This window comes from Dicentrarchus labrax, unplaced genomic scaffold (assembly GCF_905237075.1).
Source record: "Dicentrarchus labrax unplaced genomic scaffold, dlabrax2021, whole genome shotgun sequence".
NCBI lineage: Eukaryota > Metazoa > Chordata > Actinopteri > Moronidae > Dicentrarchus > Dicentrarchus labrax.
The window spans coordinates 8,073,212-8,081,605 of NW_026136721.1; positions in this window are offsets into that span (position 1 = coordinate 8,073,212).

Genomic DNA, 8,394 nt, shown 5'->3' on the forward strand with positions numbered 1-8,394 from the left:
AACAGAGAACATAAACCGTGGTTTAACATACTTTGAACAGTTCATGGCAGCATTACATGTGCACAGTCCTGTATGTTGTACCAGTTGTTAACACGGGGTCGTGGGGCCTTCTTGATTTTAAGGCAAATTATTGATGTTAACTAATTAATGTTCTAATAGAACAATAACCAAGTGTCAGGGACAAGAAAACAAGTAATAAATAAATACATAATATCAACATTGAAAAGATGTGATTTGGATCACAGTTTCAGTTTCAATGTGGAGAACATTTTTATTTCAAATTGAATGTTCATCACAATGTACACAAGGTGGCTGACAACAATATCTATTTTATTTTTCTTAATTTGTTAGATTTTACATATAGTAGTTTTCAGTTGTATCAAATTGATAGTTTTCAAGTCCATGCAGCGACGGGGGACATTGCTTATGGTCATCGGCCATTTACTACACTGCACTGTATACATTACCTAATCATGTATACAGCCTGTTAGCTTAGCTTAACAAAAAGCCTGGAAACAGCTAGCCTGGCTCTGTCCAAAAAGGTTACAAAATCCCAACTAGCATCTCTTAAGATCACTGAATAACATGTTTTATCTTGTTTGTTCCATTTGTTCAAAACCTCAGTGTAAAAATGACAGCTTGTGGTTTCACAGGCCAGAAAGGCCTCACGGTGTTAATGCTAAGCTAAGCTAACTAGCTGCTGTTTGTAGCTTTAGCATACAGCCATTAGAGACGTATTGACCTGCTCATACAACTCTTGGCAAGTTTCCCAAAATGTAGCTTAGCTTAGCTTAGGTTAACCTACTGCACCTATCAACAATAATGTAATCTAGCTAATTTAAGAAAATGGCTGGTCACTCCATCTTCTGCTTCAGTTTATGTGGAAAAGAAACATTAAACTGAATTACTAACTGCAAAGTTTACTGGCAACACTTTATAATAAGGGTCCAGATACTTAAGTAACACTAAACTAATGCATGTATCTGAATTCCACTTGCACTAACAATGAACTCACTAGGGGTTTTGTGATTAGTTCACATGTAACAGATAATCAGTTAATGATATGTGACCAAATGAGCAGGATTCCAGTTAATCTCTGATAAAAAACATAGCTATATATTTCTATGAGAATAAACACAAAGGTATTTTTGACACATTTACAACATGATGGACAAATGACAACAACAACAACAACAACACCATTCATCATACTCAAAGACCTTGTCAAATATGTTGAGAAGGTAATTGAAACAACACAACAAATATGCAACACACAACAAATAATCATACATTAAAAGCAGTTCTGAAGAGGTGGATGTGGAGGGTTGATGGAGAATGCTCTGTCGCCCCAGGTCTGAGGCTTTTGTCTTGAGTGGTGGAGACAGGAGGTTGGCATCAGAAGAATGTTCAGACACGTTTAATCTCCACTGCTTTAAACATCACAAACACAATAAAAAAGACAAAAACGTATATTCCATCCACTATGTTGTAAATTTGTCAAAAACACCGTTGGGTTTATTCTCATATTCAAATATGAAGCTATTTTTCAGGCTGGGAAAATGCAAATTCCTCCATCTAATTGGTCGCATATCATTTTATATATAGAGAAACTGTGAATTCCACCTCTTAACTGATGATTTATGAAGTGTGAACTAATCGCAAAAAGTCATGGTGACTTGATCAGTTGTTAGTGTTGAGCAACATTAACATTAATTCATGCATTAAACCATCATGATTCATGAGTCACGCATTAGTTTAGTATTACTTAAGTATTTCTACCCTTATTACACTGTTATTAAGTATTGGTGATATAATTCCGGGTTCATTACATTGAGTTGACTTTATGTCAAATTTAGTAATTATTATTCCTGCATCAAAATACTTGTAAATTATTTGATGTTAGTCACATAAAGTAGGCTGTAGTTGACATCTTCATTACTGCAGTAACACTTAGTTGATCCACAGAAAATGAATTGGCTACTATTCTGGTAATAATTAATTATAAATAGTTTTTACCTTACATCAGCCGTTTTGACAGGTAATGTAATAATTTGCTTTAGTGGAACTAAATGAACTGAGTAAATTCAACTTAAGTGGTAACATTTGTATAAATAAGGTGCATTTAATTTAGTCTTTCTTCATTCAGATGCATTAAATTAAATCAAATAATAATGAAATAAGTTAAATAAGTTTGGAGGAACGCTGCATATGACATGCTATGATATGCTAAAATAAAAGTTAAATTAACTGAATGGGATTGGTAAAATTAATTTATTTAACCCAAGTTACTTTAAGTCCAAGTTTTTAATGCTTAAATTGTTTGTGTTAATAAACAAATAATTTAGGGCAATCGGTTTCCTCAAACAGTTTAAATTGAAGTACGTGTATAAAGTTTGCCTACAGTAACTGTCTGACTGATTAACTGACTGACTGACTCTGACTCTCTGGAAAAACTTGAACAAGATTAACCCGGTCTTAAGGTGGACTACCATTGGAGCAGGTGACATAGCTCATCTCAGTCCACCTTAATATCCATGTGCCTGCAGCACCTGAGCCTTACAGTCTATTCTTGATCACAGCAGCATCTATTTTCAGCTCTGGCCTTAATCTCAGGGTCTATGTCAGGCTGTGTTGACAAAGAAATGAGCCTCAAATAGCACATTAGCATGCAAGCTTAGTGTACACCATTTTATAGTTAGCTGTGTGTCCCGGAGGTCAGCTCTCAGTGGAGCTGTGTCTGAGCCGCTAACAGCAGACTGCAGACACAGAGACCAGTGTTAATGCAAATTTATGCCATTTATTTTCATTAAAACCTAACTGTATCCAGATAAAAGTCACATTTTAATGATGATGAATTGCAATATTTAATATATTACTATTATTGCATTAATGACTGAAGTACATTTCTACATTATGTTTTACCATATAGTGAAGTGAGAAAGAAAGGAACTGGAATCATTGACTGGGATCATAGACCTTCGGGTGTAAGGCCTACCGAGGGTGATGGCAGGAGTCTAGCTAATGTAAAAGTGTGGTCACACTTTTTTCAGTGCAGTGTTGAAACTCAGCTTCCTATCCTTTTGCTCATTATCCAACAGCATAGTGAGACATGTTGAAACTATACGTTTTGAGAGATGTTTTTACGGTCACTGAAATCCTATTGGATTCACTTCAGTTGGTTCAGTTTTCCCAACGTCTGAATCCACTATGCCTGGAAGTTACTACTGTAACAACTGTTGCGTCATCGTGTGAGGCTGTGACTGCGGGGGCTTATACAGGTCACTTCTTGAAAATGTCTGTTATCTACTTTTTGTAGGTGAATTTGAGTGTAACAAAACATTTTTTAGAATGTTCAGCCTTATAAAAGTTTCTCTGTGCTTATTGGAAATTAGATTTTAAGGGGCGTGATTTATGACATCACAAATAGTCTGGAAGTCAGTCCTGGTTCAGCATGCAATTGTACAGTGTGATCCACCAGTGCACATCCGCTGAGAATGGACTTTACAGTGAAGGAGGAGACATCTTGTGTCCAGCAGGAAAACTGTAGAAATGAACAACATTTGCATATTCACAGATTGTGGAGTAGATGACTTTTTAAAGATTTTAATGTGGAAATTATACTTTTTTGTGGGAGAAAAAAACATCAGACACACATTTTGTTCCAAGCTGACTATTTTTTGTATACATCTTAATACATGTCTGGATAAGATCTTTAAATTATTAGGAGTCTGTTATTGTCTATGCGCAGTCAATAAATAAAGGTAATTCTATACAGTAGTTTACTGCTAAAGGGAAAACAGCTATACTCTCATTCCTTGATTCCTAACATCCACAACTCAATTCTTTTCATGAGTCATTTATGAGTGCAGTTTCAATTTTGTATGGTTTGCAGGAAGAATGTGAAAATTGTTCTGAGGTTTTTTTTAATTTACGCTAACCTGTTGATATAATATGTTATACAGATAAGATCTGCTGTATAAATACAGTTTTCGGTAAAATTATGCTAGTGTGGTCTACAAATACACTAAAAAAAGTAATCCAGTGGACCAATTGTCACCACTTCAGATAAACCTTTTAAGTTACAAACATTATTTTGAAGAGTCGTGTTGACATAAATAAAGGAACAAGTAGCCTTATCAACTTAAAAACTTGTGTATGCTACCAATTATTAAGTAAGTGGTAATTTAAAAAAAACCTTGATTTTAGAGGAAAAGCTAAATCCCCTAAAAAACATTAAAAAAACAGTACAGACAAGAGAATTGTATAAAAACAAACAAGAAATAATCTGCTCAAAATTCATCCAATCACTTGGTTTACACAAACTTCTTGCAGTTGTTGAATTCAATATTTGGGTTCTTTGTACAGTTTTAAATATATAAAGTAAAATATATATATATGAAATATGTCTCTTAGTCAGGGGTCATCATTACTAAATAATAGAACAGGGGTCCCTTAAGGAAAAAGGGTGGAATCTCTCTGTGTGAGTGGGTATCTGTTCCCTTTCAGCTCATTCCGATCAAGAGTGACTTTCACTGAGAGCAACAGCGCTGGTTTAAGTTCCGAGACGGTGACGGAAATGTTCTTACTGTAACAGCTGTCGTTCTCAGCCACCACCAGTTCCAGTGAACAGTTCTAGACTATTGGCAGGCTCTACAGTGCTCTTAGTTACTAGTCATTCAATAAACACATCATTTCAGTGAAACTAAAGTATTCTCAGTCAGCTGGGAGTTGAAATAAACCTGTATGTAAGTGACTAACTTCATGATAATATCGTTTTACTAAATCATTGCCTAACACATTTGGTAAATACATACAAAATAGAAATACTGTGATGTATTCTACAGTAAAAAAATAAATAAATAAATAAAATTGACTCGCAGCCATTGACAAGTCCATTTCTTCAGAGAACCAAAAAGGTAATAATGTAATGTAATAATAAGACAACAAGCCACTATTGGTCCCACAACAGGGGCATTTGTAGTGTTACAACAGCAATGGGAATAGTGACAACACTTTTACATTAGCTAGACTCCTGCCACCACCCTCGGTGTGCCAGAAAAATATAAACAAGAGACAATAAAACAACAAGTCACAATATAAATAATACATGTAATGTAAAAATATCATAGACATTTAGTAATGTGCCCCGTGAAGTTTTCTTATAAACATTAACTTACATTCTGTGTTCAGACTGACTTTGTGTGAAAAATGCAATTGCACATTCCTGGTGGATTACGGGGGACAAGGACTTACCAGAATGTTAGTAACACTGAGGTCAAGAATCCCGGACATGGCTTGGTTTCCCGGGTTTGGTTCATTTAAAATGAAATGAACTGTTCAATCAGTAGTCTGCTTGTAGAAATTACAGCATTATATATTTTGTAACCTAATGAATTACAGTAAAGTTGACCTTCTTACCACAAATGTAATTGTGAAAACAATCTAGTAATATAAAATGTAATTTCTGGGAGACAGGGTTGCTACAGGGCCTAGGATACTGAGGGCATGTCCTCGGTATTTTGGGGGGTATCAAGGTTTTAGCAACCTGTTAGCAAACCTATGTGTACATTTCAATTTTTGGTATGAATCAGGGGTGGAAATAATCTGCCATGATATTGATCACTGACTCCACCCCCTCCTATTTTTCAAATGTAGTGACATTTGTCACTCGTGTTTGTAAATAATGAAACAGTATTAACAATGGGAAGTCACGTTTCCAACGAAAGCTGGCAGAAACACTGAATCTTGACCTCCAAAATCCTGGCAAAGGCCCTTACCTCTGATGAGTTCTGGTGTAGAGCTCCACTGAATAAAAGCATGTTTTTAAACATCATCTTCATTTTTTAAACGTTTGACCTCTGAGGTGAGGTTAACCAGACCTTCTGGTTGCTTCACAGGCTCAGTTACATCTGTTTGCTTTTGAAACACAGCTTAAATAGATCAACACTTTCCTTCAGAGAGTTGCATCATTAGATCGACAGCACTCTCATCTTTGTTGAGTTTATGCCTTTTTGCTCAGTATCTCAAATTACATTTGGATTGGCATAAAACCCTTTTTATTTTAGCATGTATAAGTATAACATTGGGATAATTAGCAGACGAATCCTCGATAATCTGTATGTTCTCATTTAAATCATATTTATATCAGCACTTTCATTTTAAATCTAAGTAAGTGAATCACTTGTACCTGAAAATTACTTTATTTATGGGCTTAAAGGTCCAGTGTGTAATATTAATGTGCTTAAATATGTTTTCATTTGTGTCCAAAATTAGAATCATTATGTTTTTATTATCTTAGAATCCACCATGTTTACTGTGTACTGTGTACCATAATGCGTTTTTCCCCCACAGGAAATAGTATTAGTAGTAACAAATATCCTGAACTAAATACGTTTTTTTTTTTTTAATTAGATGTATTATTATTTTTTATTATTTAAGATGATATTTTATGATATTAAGTTTTGCTCTGCCTTATAGTCAGCCACAACAAAGAGAAACAGAAACACTCGCTCCTCTAAACTGATCTGGAACAATATTATCAAATTGATAATCCGATAGAGTGAACATCAAAACAGACAGAAATAGTTTAATCCAACAGCTCAGTTATTTAACTCATTTATTTAATCTCATCTCCTGGAACCAAAATGTTCCACTCTTCCTTGAATATACAGGTCACATACAGTATGATGTTAGAGGCCTCAATCATACAAATGTTTGCATTCAATAGCATTTATGAGATATTTTTCTGTTTCTCTCAACAGAGGAAATTCACAGATTGATGTATTCAACCACAACCTCAACCAATCAATACAAGTAGCGTTCCAGCTGTAACTTGTGCAGCCGGAAGCTGTCTGGATGTGAGATATTGACATTTCCCCATCGATAACCCACTCACTGATCACCTTGTCGCCCCCTGACCACCCTGTTGTACAGTTCATCCCAACCCACATCCGCCTATTGCAACCCGACTTTCTCTCTGTGCTCTATAATTGGCTCTGTTAGCCTAGTCTGGCTAATGCATTATAAAAGCTCCCCTGGCCTGGCTTATCCTCAGACATTGCTTACAGCTTCACACCTCCATGTCACCGCAACATGTTCTGTGCATGCTGAGAGCCTTAGCAAAAGCACAGTTGACACCCACAGACTGCCGGCATCCTGGGTGAAAATAGAGAGGAGAACAAGAGAGCACCGGCAGACAGGAAGACGCAGAGAGACAAACTACCATCAGGAAGAATCACAGAGACATTTCTAGGTGAGTGTGTTTGGATGGAAATCTGCAAAGAAGGAGTCCTCCTTAACTGGGCCTTAGCTACCACTAGAGATATTGAGGTTTTGTCTTCTGATTTTTTTCTGGTAATTCGGGAGTTTTTAGCAACCAGGGAGGAATTAACAATATAAAATTTAAAAACGACACATTTCTAGTAGTTTTAGACTCAGGATTCTGATAATGCACCAACACGACAGCCTGAAGAGGGTTCTGAAAACTCATTTAGATCCTCATTTTGTTTGTTTGTTTGTTTGTTAGGAAGAGTTTAGTTTGTTGTTTTTCAGAGGAATTCGCTAGAAAAAACAGCTCTATTTAGATCAAACTTACAGATAAAAAGCTAACTAACTATAGCCCCATTCCTAAATGGTTTGTTAAGGATGGTGCTCTGTCAGGGTAAGATAATTATAATAACTGTATTTATATAGCACCTTTTACAAACAGAAAGAGGCTCGGTTCACACAGAACTCGTTAGTGTAGTAAAAGGTTTGTGATGGCTTTTGGAAATTCCAAATACAATTCTCATATCTTATGTATGACCTTGTAAAGTACCCACCACCGTTCAGTATGTACAAACTCGTGTTGTGCGTAAGAAAAAACCCCACCGCCCATAAAAAAATCTAATTATACTGTCTGTATTTGGGATTATTTCGATCTTAATGTATTATTTATTTATTGTCTGTATTTCTGAAACCCTTTGGTTTTCACCTGTTGTGAGACACCCTCCTCTCCCAAAAGCAAAAAAGTTATTCTCTGACTGCTCTGGTACCCTGTTAATGTTTAGCTTATCATTTTGAACTTGAAATTCATCCCACAATATTGGATTTGTTCCCCTTTTGATCCTGTTAGTCTCTTTGAACCTGTCCTACTTTTACTCATAAAGAATGTTCTGTATCTGATAGTTTGGATTTATTCATTAATGAATATGAAATGTTTGGATTTTTATACAGTGAATTGGCTTACTCTACATGGATTACTTTGTACATCAGGTTTCCGTAGGAGGGATAAATACAATGTTATCATGCTGTTGTTTTAAGCTCTGTATAATACAAAAAAAGTAAAACTTTATGTATAGAAGGAAAGGGGAAGAAAATAAATGTACTAATTTACAAGAAATACAGTTGTTGTTG